Raw genomic sequence first — 17358 nt, forward strand, 5'->3', positions numbered from 1 at the left:
ATTCGGCGTAGAGATCCCGTCCCAAGATATAATTTACATGCCAAGTGGAGTGACATTTTTTTAGACATTCATATCTTTGAAATCCATACTTCAGAACTATAAAGTAAAAACGGTTGTATTTGTGTGTCGAAAAAGATATTTGGCGGAAGATTTCCAAGTCTAAAAAAACTGTAATTACTTGAATCAAAGCTTGCTTCTTAAAATTTATTGTGTGAGAAAATACATGCAACAGATTATAGGTAATCCCCCTATTATTACCCACTTAACCATGGCTGACTACACCTGTACCCTATAACAATAAGTGCGGGCAAAGTGAGGTGTTCCCAAAATACCAATTCAAGATATGTGTAGGAATTAACAACATTAACAACATTGATTTTCCTTGAAAAGACCGTTTCTCATGCGTAGATGTCAATCCACCCCTTCCAAATAGAATGTTAGGGTTTTTTTAAATTAACCGACAGTTTCCAATTGTTCTGGGGCCAGACACTATTCAAGTGAGAGAGCGGTTTGATTTGAAGTTATACCAGATTTATATCATCAGATTACACGGAATCGTTGTTGTTACCGTTATTAAAGTTTCAATTATTCTGCAAAAGTCTGTTCAAGTAGTCTGTTTAAAATAATCCGAGGAACTTCTTTTCTAAGCGAAGGAATATGCCATAAAGGAGTTGAGAGGTTGTTTATTTTGGTTTACAGTAACCTCACATGGAAAACATGTATCACTACGCACGATCTATTCGTCAGATTTCGACAAGTTGCTGATGTTAATGTTAATGCAATTATTCCTTAAAAGGGAAGCAAAAATGTGAAAATGATAAATAGAATTCATCACGGGTGTTTTTTTTATATGGGAAATATCAACCTCGTCCCGTTAATCGGTATTTGCCTCGCCAAAATCTCGGCAAATACCGATCAACTAAGAATCGGTTGATATTTCCCACATCAAAAAACACCCGTGATGAATCCTCTATACATTAGATTATAGAATAAGTCTTTGATTTGTTTCAGTTACTTGTCTTAGATTCATCACAGATTCTAGAAACATACCAAAATTACATTTATTACAGAGAGATTATATCATAGAATAGAATAAGATTTATTACTGATTCTAGTCATAGATATATAACAGATTCTAGTCATTCACTACTCTCAGCTTTAATAGATAGGCTAGGCTAGTCTTAGATTTCTTACAATCATAGAATAGTAATATTTATTACATAATCTACCATGGAGTAGTCTAAGATTTACTACATATGCCCGTTGACATCAGCGTTGAACTCCACAGCAAATCAGACTATGATCTTGTAGCTTGTTTGTTGTCCTGTAAGCCACCTTTGGAGACTGATCCAGATACCAGTCGCTCTTACTCACGAAGTGTAATTCGGGGACTTTACCGCTTTCAATATATGGACGGAATTTACTAAGAAAATCCGTTAACAGAGTGGTATATGGCGGTATTCCCTGACAATGTAATTATTTTCATGTAATTATCTTTAATATTATACCTTGTAACTCTCCTATGGAGGAATAAAAGGATATATATATATATCAGAATTATTACATATTCTAGTCAGACATCTCTTAAGATCTACCACAGATCCAAGTCATAGGCTAACCTAGATTTCGTGCACATGATAGTCTTTGAGTAGCAATTAGCCACATTCTAATATTGAATGTAGTCATGCGTCATTTCCTCAACAATGTGGTCTTGTATTCCTCATATGTCAGAGATAATTTAATGCCAATACGCATTAATGTTGTGATGTATCTAAGAAAGGCACATTTCTGTATTTCTAGTAATAATTGTGTTCGACTGTAATATATAGTTCAAAAATAGCTGATGAAAAGTAGATAAAATTCAGTCAGTGTTAGAGAAACATCAAATAAGGAGTGAGTGAGTGTGGTCTTACGCCGCTTTTAACAATATTCCATCAATATAACGGCCAGAAATGGGCTTCACACATTGTACTCATGTCGGGAATTGAACCCTGGTCTTCAACGTGACGAGCGAACGCTTTAACCACTAGGCTACCCGACCGCCCCTACATCAAATTATGAATTAAAATGATTGAGTACTAGTCCATCAGTGAGGATGGTTTTTTTTATGTACTTGTGAGGTCGCCTCTTGCACAAAATTCAGTCGTTGAGCAACTACCACAGGTAGGAACGGACTAACCAAGCGATTGATGTGACTTTTATTGGGGAACTTATTTCTGTCTATCATCCAAAACTGGCTCCCAGAGGAGACATCGCTTGGGTGAGATCTAGAGATCAAGCTGCAATGAAATTTCATCACAATGCTTTGCAGACCATGGTGATGTCATAGGTTTACATGACGTCACAATCAAATGGCATCATTAATGGCTCTGCTACTGAAGCTGCCAGCAGTACTTTTTACACTTAAGACACTGCTTATTACTGTCTACAAACTGACAAAGTTGGAAGAATGAAGTTGGGTGATAAATAAAATCTCAACCGAGTGTCTTTTGATATCAAATATATCAACATGAGTTGATGAAAGTGGAATCTCCAACTAGTATATGACTTGAATCTTTCAGAAATCTCAGACTAGTATATATATAACTTGAATCTTTCATCCATATTATATTATTAGAATCTGCGTAATAAATCTAAGACTAGCCCGGTCTGATCAATTCAATTTAATCCAATGTTCTGTTATACCCAAAGTTGGGGCTCAGACAACCGTCTTTGGGTGACTCTAGGCAGTGACTTCTCAGATACAGGTGAGACCCGTGATGATCCGGGGAAGAATAGGTCTTCAGCAACCCGGGGCGGTCGGGTAGCCTAGTGGTTAAAGCGTTCGCTCGTCACGCCGAAGACCCGGGTTCGATTCCCGACATGGGTACAATGTGTGAAGCCCATTTGTGGTGTCCCCCGCCGTGATATTGCTGGAATATTGCTAAAAGCGGCGTAAAACCATACTCACTCACTCACTCACTCTTCAGCAACCCATGCTTGCCGTAAAAGGCGACTCTGCTTGTCGTCAGAGGCGACTAACGGGATCGGGTGGTCAGGCTCGCTGACTTAATTGATGCATCGACCGATGCGCATGATGTCGATTATTTACAGACTGCTGTCATATAGCTGGCGTTCAACAACAAACAGAACAGACGGATACAGGTGACAGCTTGTATTGACAAGTATCAGCCACGAGCTGGTGGTTTAATGTATGGTAAATCGATCAACGAACAATTGGTGTGTTATAAACATGTGTTGAGGGTGTTGGAAGGGCATATCTAACCACACTGCCGTCTCTAGTTGTCATATAGCAATGGTTAACGCAGCTGAAAAGGAATTGACGCGGGAACACATGCAACAACACATAATCACTCTAAACATCAGAGCGTTGATTATTTTGACTATCTTTATACTTTGACCGCAATATTCAGCATTATACAGTAATATATACTGAAAACCATAATGCGAACACTGTCCTGAAGAATCCTATCTTCGGAATTCCTTTTCAGAGTACTGGATTGTATGAAATTATGTGCTTAAGTGGTCTGCTGTCCGGAAGTCTGGATATCAGGGCCTTTTCTTTACAATGGTTTACAGTTGCATATATCACTTCCTTGTACCATGTCCAGCAACTGACTGTCCAATAACGTGGCCTTTTGCTATCCATTTCATGATGAGAGATTCCCTTTCTTTTTCACATTTAACATTTGCTGTCATAATTTCCAGCAGAATTACACCGGTGTTAGAACATGTGTCGCAATTGTGTGCATTATTTGATTGGTCTGTCACATGCATCTCAAAGAGAGAGGAACGATTTTCTTTCACGCTCCTGCAAAAGCCAGTTGGTAAATAAATGGAGTATAGACTATTGTAGTTTGGCCTATCCCAACGGCTCTATAGCTCAGTTGGTTAGAGCGTCTGCCTAGTAAGCAGAAGGTCGAGGGTTCGACTCCCCCTGGAGCCTTTCTTTTACAATGCTTTACAGTTGCATATATCACTTCCTTGTGCCATGACCAGCAACTGACTGTCCAATAACGTGGCCTTTTGCTATCCTTTTCATGATGAGAAATTCCCTTTCTTTTTCACATTTAACATTTGCTGTCACTCTTTCCAGCAGAATTACAAAGGTGTTAGAACATGTGTCGCAATTGTGTGCATTATTTGATTGGCCTGTCACATGCATCTCAAAGAGAGAGGAACGATTTTCTTTCACGCTCCTGCAAAAGCCAGTTGGTAAATAAATGGAGTATTGACTACTGTAGTTGAAATTATCCCAACGGCTCTATAGCTCAGTTGGTTAGAGCGTCTGCCTAGTAAGCAGAAGGTCGAGGGTTCGACTCCCCCTGGAGCCTTTTCTTTTACAATGCTTTACAGTTGCATATATCACTTCCTTGTGCCATGACCAGCAACTGACTGTCCAATAGCGTGGCCTTTTGCTATCCTTTTCATGATGAGAGATTCCCTTTCTTTTTCACGTTTAACATTTGCTGTCACTATTTCCAGCAAGAATTACACCGGTGTTAAAACATGTGTCTCAATTATGTGCATTATTTGATTGGCCTGTCACATGCATCTCAAAGAGAGAGGAACGATTTTCTTTCACGCTCCTGCAAAAGCCAGTTGGTAAATAAATGGAGTATTGACTACTGTAGTTTGGCCTATCCCAACGGCTCTATAGCTCAGTTGGTTAGAGCGTCTGCCTAGTAAGCAGAAGGTCGAGGGTTCGACTCCCCCTGGAGCCTTTTCTTTTACAATGCTTTACAGTTGCATATATCACTTCCTTGTGCCATGTCCAGCAACCGACTGTCCAATAGCATGGCCTTTTGCTATCCTTTTCATGATGAGAGATTCCCTTTCTTTTTCACATTTAACATTTGCTGTCACTATTTCCAGCAGAATTACACCGGTGTTAGAACATGTGTCGCAATTGTGTGCATTATTTGATTGGCCTTATCTAGCAACCGACTGTCAATAGCGTGGCCTTTTGCTATCCTTTAAATGATGAGAGATTCCCTTTCTTTTTCACATTGAACATTTGCTGTCACTCTTTCCAGCAGAATTACACTGGTGTTAGAACATGTGTTGCAATTGTGTGCATTATTTGATTGGCCTGTCACATGCATCTGAAAGAGAGAGGAACGATTTTCTTTCACGCTCCTGCAAAAGCCAGTTGGTAAATAAATGGAGTATAGACTACTGTAATTTGGCCTATCCCAACGGCTCTATAGCTCAGTTGGTTAGAGCGTCTGCCTAGTAAGCAGAAGGTCGAGGGTTCGACTCCCCCTGGAGCCTTTTCTTTTACAATGCTTTACAGTTGCATATATCACTTCCTTGTGCCACGTCCAGCAACCGACTGTCCAATAGCGTGGCCTTTGGCTATCCTTTTCATGATGAGAGGTTCCCTTTCTTTTTCACATTTAACATTTGCTGTCACTCTTTCCAGCAGAATTACACTGGTGTTAGAACATGTGTTGCAATTGTGTGCATTATTTGATTGGCCTGTCACATGCATCTCAAAGAGAGAGGAACGATTTTCTTTCACGCTCCTGCAAAAGCCAGTTGGTAAATAAATGGAGTATAGACTACTGTAGGTTGGCCTATCCCAACGGCTCTATAGCTCAGTTGGTTAGAGCGTCTGCCTAGTAAGCAGAAGGTCGAAGGTTCGACTCCCCCTGGAGCCTTTTCTCTTACAATGCTTTACAGTTGCATATATCACTTCCTTGTGCCACGTCCAGCAACCGACTGTCCAATAGCGTGGCCTTTTGCTATCCTTTTCATGATGAGAGGTTCCCTTTCTTTTTCACATTTAACATTTGCTGTCACTCTTTCCAGCAAGAATTACACCGGTGTTAGAACATGTGTCGCAATTGTGTGCATTATTTGATTGGCCTGTCCAGCAACCGACTGTCAATAGCGTGGCCTTTTGCTATCCCTTAAATGATGAGAGATTCCCTTTCTTTTTCACATTTAACATTTGCTGTCACTCTTTTCAGCAGAATTACACCGGTGTTAGAACATGTGTCTCAATTATGTGCATTATTTGATTGGCCTGTCACATGCATCTCAAAGAGAGAGGAACGATTTTCGTTCACGCTCCTGCAAAAGCCAGTTGGTAAATAAATGGAGTATAGACTACTGTAGGTTGGCCTATCCCAACGGCTCTATAGCTCAGTTGGTTAGAGCGTCTGCCTAGTAAGCAGAAGGTCGAGGGTTCGACTCCCCCTGGAGCCTTTTCTTTTACAATGCTTTACAGTTGCATATATCACTTCCTTGTGCCATGACCAGCAACCGACTGTCCAATAGCGTGGCCTTTTGCTATGCTTTTCACGATGAGAGGTTCCCTTTCTTTTTTCACATTTAACATTTGCTGTCACTATTTCCAGCAAGAATTACACCGGTGTTAGAACATGTGTCGCAATTGTGTGCATTATTTGAATGGCCTGTCCAGCAACCGACTGTCAATAGCGTGGCCTTTTGCTATCCCTTAAATGATGAGAGATTCCCTTTCTTTTTCACATTTAACATTTGCTGTCACTCTTTTCAGCAGAATTACACCGGTGTTAGAACATGTGTCTCAATTATGTGCATTATTTGATTGGCCTGTCACATGCATCTCAAAGAGAGAGGAACGATTTTCTTTCACGCTCCTGCAAAAGCCAGTTGGTAAATAAATGGAGTATAGACTACTGTAGGTTGGCCTATCCCAACGGCTCTATAGCTCAGTTGGTTAGAGCGTCTGCCTAGTAAGCAGAAGGTCGAGGGTTCGACTCCCCCTGGAGCCTTTTCTTTTACAATGCTTTACAGTTGCATATATCACTTCCTTGTGCCATGTCCAGCAACCGACTGTCCAATAGCGTGGCCTTTTGCTATCCTTTTCACGATGAGAGGTTCCCTTTCTTTTTCACATTTAACATTTGCTGTCACTCTTTCCAGCAAGAATTACACCGGTGTTAGAACATGTGTCGCAATTGTGTGCATTATTTGATTGGCCTGTCCAGCAACCGACTGTCAATAGCGTGGCCTTTTGCTATCCCTTAAATGATGAGAGATTCCCTTTCTTTTTCACATTTAACATTTGCTGTCACTCTTTTCAGCAGAATTACACCGGTGTTAGAACATGTGTCTCAATTATGTGCATTATTTGATTGGCCTGTCACATGCATCTCAAAGAGAGAGGAACGATTTTCTTTCACGCTCCTGCAAAAGCCAGTTGGTAAATAAATGGAGTATAGACTACTGTAGGTTGGCCTATCCCAACGGCTCTATAGCTCAGTTGGTTAGAGCGTCTGCCTAGTAAGCAGAAGGTCGAGGGTTCGACTCCCCCTGGAGCCTTTCTTTTACAATGCTTTACAGTTGCATATATCACTTCCTTGTGCCACGTCCAGCAACCGACTGTCCAATAGCGTGGCCTTTTGCTATCCTTTTCATGATGAGAGGTTCCCTTTCTTTTTCACATTTAACATTTGCTGTCACTCTTTCCAGCAGAATTACACTGGTGTTAGAACATGTGTTGCAATTGTGTGCATTATTTGATTGGCCTGTCACATGCATCTCAAAGAGAGAGGAACGATTTTCTTTCACGCTCCTGCAAAAGCCAGTTGGTAAATAAATGGAGTATAGACTACTGTAGGTTGGCCTATCCCAACGGCTCTATAGCTCAGTTGGTTAGAGCGTCTGCCTAGTAAGCAGAAGGTCGAAGGTTCGACTCCCCCTGGAGCCTTTTCTCTTACAATGCTTTACAGTTGCATATATCACTTCCTTGTGCCACGTCCAGCAACCGACTGTCCAATAGCGTGGCCTTTTGCTATCCTTTTCATGATGAGAGGTTCCCTTTCTTTTTCACATTTAACATTTGCTGTCACTCTTTCCAGCAAGAATTACACCGGTGTTAGAACATGTGTCGCAATTGTGTGCATTATTTGATTGGCCTGTCCAGCAACCGACTGTCAATAGCGTGGCCTTTTGCTATCCCTTAAATGATGAGAGATTCCCTTTCTTTTTCACATTTAACATTTGCTGTCACTCTTTTCAGCAGAATTACACCGGTGTTAGAACATGTGTCTCAATTATGTGCATTATTTGATTGGCCTGTCACATGCATCTCAAAGAGAGAGGAACGATTTTCGTTCACGCTCCTGCAAAAGCCAGTTGGTAAATAAATGGAGTATAGACTACTGTAGGTTGGCCTATCCCAACGGCTCTATAGCTCAGTTGGTTAGAGCGTCTGCCTAGTAAGCAGAAGGTCGAGGGTTCGACTCCCCCTGGAGCCTTTTCTTTTACAATGCTTTACAGTTGCATATATCACTTCCTTGTGCCATGACCAGCAACCGACTGTCCAATAGCGTGGCCTTTTGCTATGCTTTTCACGATGAGAGGTTCCCTTTCTTTTTTCACATTTAACATTTGCTGTCACTATTTCCAGCAAGAATTACACTGGTGTTAGAACATGTGTCGCAATTGTGTGCATTATTTGAATGGCCTGTCCAGCAACCGACTGTCAATAGCGTGGCCTTTTGCTATCCCTTAAATGATGAGAGATTCCCTTTCTTTTTCACATTTAACATTTGCTGTCACTCTTTTCAGCAGAATTACACCGGTGTTAGAACATGTGTCTCAATTATGTGCATTATTTGATTGGCCTGTCACATGCATCTCAAAGAGAGAGGAACGATTTTCTTTCACGCTCCTGCAAAAGCCAGTTGGTAAATAAATGGAGTATAGACTACTGTAGGTTGGCCTATCCCAACGGCTCTATAGCTCAGTTGGTTAGAGCGTCTGCCTAGTAAGCAGAAGGTCGAGGGTTCGACTCCCCCTGGAGCCTTTTCTTTTACAATGCTTTACAGTTGCATATATCACTTCCTTGTGCCATGTCCAGCAACCGACTGTCCAATAGCGTGGCCTTTTGCTATCCTTTTCACGATGAGAGGTTCCCTTTCTTTTTCACATTTAACATTTGCTGTCACTATTTCCAGCAAGAATTACACCGGTGTTAGAACATGTGTCGCAATTGTGTGCATTATTTGATTGGCCTGTCCAGCAACCGACTGTCAATAGCGTGGCCTTTTGCTATCCCTTAAATGATGAGAGATTCCCTTTCTTTTTCACATTTAACATTTGCTGTCACTCTTTTCAGCAGAATTACACCGGTGTTAGAACATGTGTCTCAATTATGTGCATTATTTGATTGGCCTGTCACATGCATCTCAAAGAGAGAGGAACGATTTTCTTTCACGCTCCTGCAAAAGCCAGTTGGTAAATAAATGGAGTATAGACTACTGTAGGTTGGCCTATCCCAACGGCTCTATAGCTCAGTTGGTTAGAGCGTCTGCCTAGTAAGCAGAAGGTCGAGGGTTCGACTCCCCCTGGAGCCTTGTCTTTTACAATGCTTTACAGTTGCATATATCACTTCCTTGTGCCATGTCAAGCAACTGACTGTCCAATAGCGTGGCCTTTTGCTACCCTTTATACGATGAGAGGTTCCCTTTCTTTTTCACATTTAACATTTGCTGTCACTCTTTCCAGCAAGAATTACACCGGTGTTAGAACATGTGTTGCAATTGTGTGCATTATTTGATTGGCCTGTCCAGCAACCGACTGTCAATAGCGTGGCCTTTTGCTATCCCTTAAATGATGAGAGATTCCCTTTCTTTTTCACATTTAACATTTGCTGTCACTCTTTTCAGCAGAATTACACCGGTGTTAGAACATGTGTCGCAATTATGTGAATTATTTGATTGGCCTGTCACATGCATCTCAAAGAGAGAGGAACGATTTTCTTTCACGCTCCTGCAAAAGCCAGTTGGTAAATAAATGGAGTATAAACTACTGTAGGTTGGCCTATCCCAACGGCTCTATAGCTCAGTTGGTTAGAGCGTCTGCCTAGTAAGCAGAAGGTCGAGGGTTCGACTCCCCCTGGAGCCTTTTCTTTTACAATGCTTTACAGTTGCATATATCACTTCCTTGTGCCATGTCAAGCAACCGACTGTCCAATAGCTTGGCCTTTTGCTATCCTTTTCATGATGAGAGATTCCCTTTCTTTTTCACATTTAACATTTGCTGTCACTCTTTCCAGCAGAATTACACTGGTGTTAGAACATGTGTTGCAATTGTGTGCATTATTTGATTGGCCTGTCACATGCATCTGAAAGAGAGAGGAACGATTTTCTTTCACGCTCCTGCAAAAGCCAGTTGGTAAATAAATGGAGTATAGACTACTGTAGGTTGGCCTATCCCAACGGCTCTATAGCTCAGTTGGTTAGAGCGTCTGCCTAGTAAGCAGAAGGTCGAGGGTTCGACTCCCCCTGGAGCCTTTTCTTTTACAATGCTTTACAGTTGCATATATCACTTCCTTGTGCCACGTCCAGCAACCGACTGTCCAATAGCGTGGCCTTTTGCTATCCTTTTCATGATGAGAGGTTCCCTTTCTTTTTCACATTTAACATTTGCTGTCACTCTTTCCAGCAAGAATTACACCGGTGTTAGAACATGTGTCGCAATTGTGTGCATTATTTGATTGGCCTGTCCAGCAACCGACTGTCAATAGCGTGGCCTTTTGCTATCCCTTAAATGATGAGAGATTCCCTTCTTTTTCACATTTAACATTTGCTGTCACTCTTTCCAGCAGAATTACACTGGTGTTAGAACATGTGTCTCAATTATGTGCATTATTTGATTGGCCTGTCACATGCATCTCAAAGAGAGAGGAACGATTTTCTTTCACGCTCCTGCAAAAGCCAGTTGGTAAATAAATGGAGTATAGACTACTGTAGTTTGGCCTATCCCAACGGCTCTATAGCTCAGTTGGTTAGAGCGTCTGCCTAGTAAGCAGAAGGTCGAGGGTTCGACTCCCCCTGGAGCCTTTTCTTTTACAATGCTTTACAGTTGCATATATCACTTCCTTGTGCCACGTCCAGCAACTGACTGTCCAATAGCGTGGCCTTTTGCTATCCTTTTCACGATGAGAGGTTCCCTTTCTTTTTCACATTTAACATTTGCTGTCACTCTTTCCAGCAAGAATTACACCGGTGTTAGAACATGTGTCGCAATTGTGTGCATTATTTGATTGGCCTGTCCAGCAACCGACTGTCAATAGCGTGGCCTTTTGCTATCCCTTAAATGATGAGAGATTCCCTTTCTTTTTCACATTTAACATTTGCTGTCACTCTTTTCAGCAGAATTACACTGGTGTTAGAACATGTGTCTCAATTGTGTGCATTATTTGATTGGCCTGTCACATGCATCTCAAAGAGAGAGGAACGATTTTCTTTCACGCTCCTGCAAAAGCCAGTTGGTAAATAAATGGAGTATAGACTACTGTAGGTTGGCCTATCCCAACGGCTCTATAGCTCAGTTGGTTAGAGCGTCTGCCTAGTAAGCAGAAGGTCGAGGGTTCGACTCCCCCTGGAGCCTTGTCTTTTACAATGCTTTACAGTTGCATATATCACTTCCTTGTGCCATGTCAAGCAACTGACTGTCCAATAGCGTGGCCTTTTGCTATCCTTTAAATGATGAGAGATTCCCTTTCTTTTTCACATTTAACATTTGCTGTCACTCTTTCCAGCAGAATTACACTGGTGTTAGAACATGTGTTGCAATTGTGTGCATTATTTGATTGGCCTGTCACATGCATCTCAAAGAGAGAGGAACGATTTTCTTGCACGCTCCTGCAAAAGCCAGTTGGTAAATAAATGGAGTATAGACTACTGTAGTTTGGCCTATCCCAACGGCTCTATAGCTCAGTTGGTTAGAGCGTCTGCCTAGTAAGCAGAAGGTCGAGGGTTCGACTCCCCCTGGAGCCTTGTCTTTTAGAATGCTTTACAGTTGCATATATCACTTCCTTGTGCCATGTCAAGCAACTGACTGTCCAATAGCTTGGCCTTTTGCTATCCTTTTCATGATGAGAGGTTCCCTTTCTTTTTCACATTTAACATTTGCTGTCACTCTTTCCAGCAAGAATTACACCGGTGTTAGAACATGTGTCGCAATTGTGTGCATTATTTGATTGGCCTGTCCAGCAACCGACTGTCAATAGCGTGGCCTTTTGCTATCCCTTAAATGATGAGAGATTCCCTTTCTTTTTCACATTTAACATTTGCTGTCACTCTTTCCAGCAGAATTACACCGGTGTTAGAACATGTGTCGCAATTATGTGCATTATTTGATTGGCCTGTCACATGCATCTCAAAGAGAGAGGAACGATTTTCTTTCACGCTCCTGCAAAAGCCAGTTGGTAAATAAATGGAGTATAGACTACTGTAGTTTGGCCTATCCCAACGGCTCTATAGCTCAGTTGCTTAGAGCGTCTGACTAGTAAGCAGAAGGTCGAGGGTTCGACTCCCCCTGGAGCCTTTTCTTTTACAATGCTTTACAGTTACATATACCACTTCCTTGTGCCACGTCCAGCAACCGACTGTCCAATAGCGTGGCCTTTTGCTATCCTTTTCATGATGAGAAGTTCCCTTTCTTTTTTCACATTTAACATTTGCTGTCACTCTTTCCAGCAAGAATTACACCGGTGTTAGAACATGTGTTGCAATTGTGTGCATTATTTGATTGGCCTGTCCAGCAACCGACTGTCAATAGTGTGGCCTTTTGCTATCCCTTAAATGATGAGAGATTCCCTTTCTTTTTCACATTTAACATTTGCTGTCACTCTTTCCAGCAGAATTACACTGGTGTTAGAACATGTGTCTCAATTATGTGCATTATTTGATTGGCCTGTCACATGCATATCAAAGAGAGAGGAACGATTTTCTTTCACGCTCCTGCAAAAGCCAGTTGGTAAATAAATGGAGTATAGACTACTGTAGTTTGGCCTATCCCAACGGCTCTATAGCTCAGTTGGTTAGAGCGTCTGCCTAGTAAGCAGAAGGTCGAGGGTTCGACTCCCCCTGGAGCCTTGTCTTTTACAATGCTTTACAGTTGCATATATCACTTCCTTGTGCCATGTCAAGCAACTGACTGTCCAATAGCGTGTCCTTTTGCTATCCTTTTCATGATGAGAGATTCCCTTTCTTTTTCACATTTAACATTTGCTGTCACTCTTTCCAGCAGAATTACACTGGTGTTAGAACATGTGTTGCAATTGTGTGCATTATTTGATTGGCCTGTCACATGCATCTCAAAGAGAGAGGAACGATTTTCTTTCACGCTCCTGCAAAAGCCAGTTGGTAAATAAATGGAGTATAGACTACTGTAGTTTGGCCTATCCCAACGGCTCTATAGCTCAGTTGGTTAGAGCGTCTGCCTAGTAAGCAGAAGGTCGAGGGTTCGACTCCCCCTGGAGCCTTTTCTTTTACAATGCTTTACAGTTGCATATATCACTTCCTTGTGCCACGTCCAGCAACCGACTGTCCAATAGCGTGGCCTTTTGCTACCCTTTTCACGATGAGAGGTTCCCTTTCTTTTTCACATTTAACATTTGCTGTCACTCTTTCCAGCAGAATTACACTGGTGTTAGAACATGTGTTGCAATTGTGTGCATTATTTGATTGGCCTGTCACATGCATCTCAAAGAGAGAGGAACGATTTTCTTTCACGCTCCTGCAAAAGCCAGTTGGTAAATAAATGGAGTATAGACTACTGTAGGTTGGCCTATCCCAACGGCTCTATAGCTCAGTTGGTTAGAGCGTCTGCCTAGTAAGCAGAAGGTCGAGGGTTCGACTCCCCCTGGAGCCTTGTATTTTACAATGCTTTACAGTTGCATATATCACTTCCTTGTGCCATGACCAGCAACTGACTGTCCAATAGCGTGGCCTTTTGATATGCTTTTCATGATGAGAGATTCCCTTTCTTTTCACGTTTAACATTTGCTGTCACTATTTCCAGCAAGAATTACACCGGTGTTAGAACATGTGTCGCAATTGTGTGCATTATTTGATTGGCCTGTCCAGCAACCGACTGTCAATAGCGTGGCCTTTTGCTATCCCTTAAATGATGAGAGATTCCCTTTCTTTTTCACATTTAACATTTGCTGTCACTCTTTCCAGCAGAATTACACCGGTGTTAGAACATGTGTTGCAATTATGTGCATTATTTGATTGGCCTGTCACATGCATCTCAAAGAGAGAGGAACGATTTTCTTTCACGCTCCTGCAAAAGCCAGTTGGTAAATAAATGGAGTATAGACTACTGTAGTTTGGCCTATCCCAACGGCTCTATAGCTCAGTTGGTTAGAGCGTCTGCCTAGTAAGCAGAAGGTCGAGGGTTCGACTCCCCCTGGAGCCTTTTCTTTTACAATGCTTTACAGTTGCATATATCACTTCCTTGTGCCACGTCCAGCAACCGACTGTCCAATAGCGTGGCCTTTTGCTATCCTTTTCATGATGAGAGGTTCCCTTTCTTTTTCACATTTAACATTTGCTGTCACTCTTTCCAGCAAGAATTACACCGGTGTTAGAACATGTGTCGCAATTGTGTGCATTATTTGATTGGCCTGTCCAGCAACCGACTGTCAATAGCGTGGCCTTTTGCTATCCCTTAAATGATGAGAGATTCCCTTTCTTTTTCACATTTAACATTTGCTGTCACTCTTTCCAGCAGAATTACACTGGTGTTAGAACATGTGTTGCAATTGTGTGCATTATTTGATTGGCCTGTCACATGCATCTCAAAGAGAGAGGAACGATTTTCTTTCACGCTCCTGCAAAAGCCAGTTGGTAAATAAATGGAGTATAGACTACTGTAGTTTGGCCTATCCCAACGGCTCTATAGCTCAGTTGGTTAGAGCGTCTGCCTAGTAAGCAGAAGGTCGAGGGTTCGACTCCCCCTGGAGCCTTTTCTTTTACAATGCTTTACAGTTGCATATATCACTTCCTTGTGCCACGTCCAGCAACCGACTGTCCAATAGCGTGGCCTTTTGCTACCCTTTTCACGATGAGAAATTCCCTTTCTTTTTCACATTTAACATTTGCTGTCACTCTTTCCAGCAAGAATTACACCGGTGTTAGAACATGTGTCGCAATTGTGTGCATTATTTGATTGGCCTGTCCAGCAACCGACTGTCAATAGCGTGGCCTTTTGCTATCCCTTAAATGATGAGAGATTCCCTTTCTTTTTCACATTTAACATTTGCTGTCACTCTTTCCAGCAGAATTACACCGGTGTTAGAACATGTGTTGCAATTATGTGCATTATTTGATTGGCCTGTCACATGCATCTCAAAGAGAGAGGAACGATTTTCTTTCACGCTCCTGCAAAAGCCAGTTGGTAAATAAATGGAGTATAGACTACTGTAGTTTGGCCTATCCCAACGGCTCTATAGCTCAGTTGGTTAGAGCGTCTGCCTAGTAAGCAGAAGGTCGAGGGTTCGACTCCCCCTGGAGCCTTTTCTTTTACAATGCTTTACAGTTGCATATATCACTTCCTTGTGCCACGTCCAGCAACCGACTGTCCAATAGCGTGGCCTTTTGCTATCCTTTTCATGATGAGAGGTTCCCTTTCTTTTTCACATTTAACATTTGCTGTCACTCTTTCCAGCAAGAATTACACCGGTGTTAGAACATGTGTCGCAATTGTGTGCATTATTTGATTGGCCTGTCCAGCAACCGACTGTCAATAGCGTGGCCTTTTGCTATCCCTTAAATGATGAGAGATTCCCTTTCTTTTTCACATTTAACATTTGCTGTCACTCTTTCCAGCAGAATTACACTGGTGTTAGAACATGTGTTGCAATTGTGTGCATTATTTGATTGGCCTGTCACATGCATCTCAAAGAGAGAGGAACGATTTTCTTTCACGCTCCTGCAAAAGCCAGTTGGTAAATAAATGGAGTATAGACTACTGTAGTTTGGCCTATCCCAACGGCTCTATAGCTCAGTTGGTTAGAGCGTCTGCCTAGTAAGCAGAAGGTCGAGGGTTCGACTCCCCCTGGAGCCTTTTCTTTTACAATGCTTTACAGTTGCATATATCACTTCCTTGTGCCACGTCCAGCAACCGACTGTCCAATAGCGTGGCCTTTTGCTACCCTTTTCACGATGAGAAATTCCCTTTCTTTTTCACATTTAACATTTGCTGTCACTCTTTCCAGCAAGAATTACACCGGTGTTAGAACATGTGTCGCAATTGTGTGCATTATTTGATTGGCCTGTCCAGCAACCGACTGTCAATAGCGTGGCCTTTTGCTATCCCTTAAATGATGAGAGATTCCCTTTCTTTTTCACATTTAACATTTGCTGTCACTCTTTCCAGCAGAATTACACTGGTGTTAGAACATGTGTCTCAATTATGTGCATTATTTGATTGGCCTGTCACATGCATCTCAAAGAGAGAGGAACGATTTTCTTTCACGCTCCTGCAAAAGCCAGTTGGTAAATAAATGGAGTATAGACTACTGTAGTTTGGCCTATCCCAACGGCTCTATAGCTCAGTTGGTTAGAGCGTCTGCCTAGTAAGCAGAAGGTCGAGGGTTCGACTCCCCCTGGAGCCTTTTCTTTTACAATGCTTTACAGTTGCATATATCACTTCCTTGTGCCACGTCCAGCAACCGACTGTCCAATAGCGTGGCCTTTTGCTATCCTTTTCATGATGAGAGGTTCCCTTTCTTTTTCACATTTAACATTTGCTGTCACTATTTCCAGCAAGAATTACACCGGTGTTAGAACATGTGTCGCAATTGTGTGCATTATTTGATTGGCCTGTCCAGCAACCGACTGTCAATAGCGTGGCCTTTTGCTATCCCTTAAATGATGAGAGATTCCCTTTCTTTTTCACATTGAACATTTGCTGTCACTCTTTCCAGCAGAATTACACTGGTGTTAGAACATGTGTTGCAATTGTGTGCATTATTTGATTGGCCTGTCACATGCATCTCAAAGAGAGAGGAACGATTTTCTTTCACGCTCCTGCAAAAGCCAGTTGGTAAATAAATGGAGTATAGACTACTGTAGTTTGGCCTATCCCAACGGCTCTATAGCTCAGTTGGTTAGAGCGTCTGCCTAGTAAGCAGAAGGTCGAGGGTTCGACTCCCCCTGGAGCCTTTTCTTTTACAATGCTTTACAGTTGCATATATCACTTCCTTGTGCCACGTCCAGCAACCGACTGTCCAATAGCGTGGCCTTTTGCTATCCTTTTCATGATGAGAGATTCCCTTTCTTTTTCACATTTAACATTTGCTGTCACTATTTCCAGCAGAATTACACCGGTGTTAGAACATGTGTCGCAATTGTGTGCATTATTTGATTGGCCTTATCTAGGAACCTACTGTCAATAGCGTGGCCTTTTGCTATCCTCTAAATGATGAGAGATTCCCTTTCTTTTTCACATTTAACATTTGCTGTCACTATTTCCAGCAAGAATTACACCGGTGTTAGAACATGTGTCGCAATTGTGTGAATTATTTGATTGGCCTGTCACATGCATCTCAAAGAGAGAGGAACG

General features: G+C 42.0%; 27 non-coding genes across 27 annotated transcripts; all 27 read left to right on the forward strand.

Annotated features, from left to right (window-relative positions):
- The first annotated feature begins 3872 nt into the window (after positions 1-3872).
- On the forward strand, positions 3873-3946 carry Trnat-agu (transfer RNA threonine (anticodon AGU)). Its single transcript has one exon. It is a non-coding gene; the product is annotated as a tRNA-Thr (tRNA).
- Positions 3947-4260: 314 nt separating this feature from the next.
- Positions 4261-4334, forward strand: Trnat-agu (transfer RNA threonine (anticodon AGU)). The gene has a single exon. It is a non-coding gene; the product is annotated as a tRNA-Thr (tRNA).
- Positions 4335-4650: 316 nt separating this feature from the next.
- On the forward strand, positions 4651-4724 carry Trnat-agu (transfer RNA threonine (anticodon AGU)). The gene has a single exon. It is a non-coding gene; the product is annotated as a tRNA-Thr (tRNA).
- Positions 4725-5200: 476 nt separating this feature from the next.
- On the forward strand, positions 5201-5274 carry Trnat-agu (transfer RNA threonine (anticodon AGU)). The gene has a single exon. It is a non-coding gene; the product is annotated as a tRNA-Thr (tRNA).
- Positions 5275-5589: 315 nt separating this feature from the next.
- Trnat-agu (transfer RNA threonine (anticodon AGU)) lies at positions 5590-5663 on the forward strand. The gene has a single exon. It is a non-coding gene; the product is annotated as a tRNA-Thr (tRNA).
- A 476-nt stretch (positions 5664-6139) lies between these two features.
- Positions 6140-6213, forward strand: Trnat-agu (transfer RNA threonine (anticodon AGU)). The gene has a single exon. It is a non-coding gene; the product is annotated as a tRNA-Thr (tRNA).
- A 477-nt stretch (positions 6214-6690) lies between these two features.
- Trnat-agu (transfer RNA threonine (anticodon AGU)) lies at positions 6691-6764 on the forward strand. The gene has a single exon. It is a non-coding gene; the product is annotated as a tRNA-Thr (tRNA).
- Positions 6765-7240: 476 nt separating this feature from the next.
- Trnat-agu (transfer RNA threonine (anticodon AGU)) lies at positions 7241-7314 on the forward strand. Its single transcript has one exon. It is a non-coding gene; the product is annotated as a tRNA-Thr (tRNA).
- Positions 7315-7628: 314 nt separating this feature from the next.
- On the forward strand, positions 7629-7702 carry Trnat-agu (transfer RNA threonine (anticodon AGU)). The gene has a single exon. It is a non-coding gene; the product is annotated as a tRNA-Thr (tRNA).
- Positions 7703-8178: 476 nt separating this feature from the next.
- Trnat-agu (transfer RNA threonine (anticodon AGU)) lies at positions 8179-8252 on the forward strand. The gene has a single exon. It is a non-coding gene; the product is annotated as a tRNA-Thr (tRNA).
- Positions 8253-8729: 477 nt separating this feature from the next.
- On the forward strand, positions 8730-8803 carry Trnat-agu (transfer RNA threonine (anticodon AGU)). Its single transcript has one exon. It is a non-coding gene; the product is annotated as a tRNA-Thr (tRNA).
- Positions 8804-9279: 476 nt separating this feature from the next.
- Trnat-agu (transfer RNA threonine (anticodon AGU)) lies at positions 9280-9353 on the forward strand. The gene has a single exon. It is a non-coding gene; the product is annotated as a tRNA-Thr (tRNA).
- Positions 9354-9829: 476 nt separating this feature from the next.
- On the forward strand, positions 9830-9903 carry Trnat-agu (transfer RNA threonine (anticodon AGU)). Its single transcript has one exon. It is a non-coding gene; the product is annotated as a tRNA-Thr (tRNA).
- A 315-nt stretch (positions 9904-10218) lies between these two features.
- Positions 10219-10292, forward strand: Trnat-agu (transfer RNA threonine (anticodon AGU)). The gene has a single exon. It is a non-coding gene; the product is annotated as a tRNA-Thr (tRNA).
- A 475-nt stretch (positions 10293-10767) lies between these two features.
- Positions 10768-10841, forward strand: Trnat-agu (transfer RNA threonine (anticodon AGU)). Its single transcript has one exon. It is a non-coding gene; the product is annotated as a tRNA-Thr (tRNA).
- A 476-nt stretch (positions 10842-11317) lies between these two features.
- Positions 11318-11391, forward strand: Trnat-agu (transfer RNA threonine (anticodon AGU)). Its single transcript has one exon. It is a non-coding gene; the product is annotated as a tRNA-Thr (tRNA).
- A 315-nt stretch (positions 11392-11706) lies between these two features.
- Positions 11707-11780, forward strand: Trnat-agu (transfer RNA threonine (anticodon AGU)). The gene has a single exon. It is a non-coding gene; the product is annotated as a tRNA-Thr (tRNA).
- A 476-nt stretch (positions 11781-12256) lies between these two features.
- On the forward strand, positions 12257-12330 carry Trnat-agu (transfer RNA threonine (anticodon AGU)). Its single transcript has one exon. It is a non-coding gene; the product is annotated as a tRNA-Thr (tRNA).
- A 477-nt stretch (positions 12331-12807) lies between these two features.
- Trnat-agu (transfer RNA threonine (anticodon AGU)) lies at positions 12808-12881 on the forward strand. Its single transcript has one exon. It is a non-coding gene; the product is annotated as a tRNA-Thr (tRNA).
- A 315-nt stretch (positions 12882-13196) lies between these two features.
- On the forward strand, positions 13197-13270 carry Trnat-agu (transfer RNA threonine (anticodon AGU)). Its single transcript has one exon. It is a non-coding gene; the product is annotated as a tRNA-Thr (tRNA).
- Positions 13271-13585: 315 nt separating this feature from the next.
- Positions 13586-13659, forward strand: Trnat-agu (transfer RNA threonine (anticodon AGU)). Its single transcript has one exon. It is a non-coding gene; the product is annotated as a tRNA-Thr (tRNA).
- Positions 13660-14134: 475 nt separating this feature from the next.
- On the forward strand, positions 14135-14208 carry Trnat-agu (transfer RNA threonine (anticodon AGU)). Its single transcript has one exon. It is a non-coding gene; the product is annotated as a tRNA-Thr (tRNA).
- Positions 14209-14684: 476 nt separating this feature from the next.
- Positions 14685-14758, forward strand: Trnat-agu (transfer RNA threonine (anticodon AGU)). The gene has a single exon. It is a non-coding gene; the product is annotated as a tRNA-Thr (tRNA).
- Positions 14759-15234: 476 nt separating this feature from the next.
- Trnat-agu (transfer RNA threonine (anticodon AGU)) lies at positions 15235-15308 on the forward strand. The gene has a single exon. It is a non-coding gene; the product is annotated as a tRNA-Thr (tRNA).
- A 476-nt stretch (positions 15309-15784) lies between these two features.
- Positions 15785-15858, forward strand: Trnat-agu (transfer RNA threonine (anticodon AGU)). The gene has a single exon. It is a non-coding gene; the product is annotated as a tRNA-Thr (tRNA).
- A 476-nt stretch (positions 15859-16334) lies between these two features.
- Positions 16335-16408, forward strand: Trnat-agu (transfer RNA threonine (anticodon AGU)). The gene has a single exon. It is a non-coding gene; the product is annotated as a tRNA-Thr (tRNA).
- A 476-nt stretch (positions 16409-16884) lies between these two features.
- Trnat-agu (transfer RNA threonine (anticodon AGU)) lies at positions 16885-16958 on the forward strand. Its single transcript has one exon. It is a non-coding gene; the product is annotated as a tRNA-Thr (tRNA).
- Positions 16959-17358: the final 400 nt, after the last annotated feature.

The sequence above is a fragment of the Haliotis cracherodii genome, unplaced genomic scaffold, assembly GCF_022045235.1.
Source record: "Haliotis cracherodii isolate W230 unplaced genomic scaffold, xgHalCrac1.p SCAF_7, whole genome shotgun sequence".
In the NCBI taxonomy this organism is placed as follows: domain Eukaryota; kingdom Metazoa; phylum Mollusca; class Gastropoda; order Lepetellida; family Haliotidae; genus Haliotis; species Haliotis cracherodii.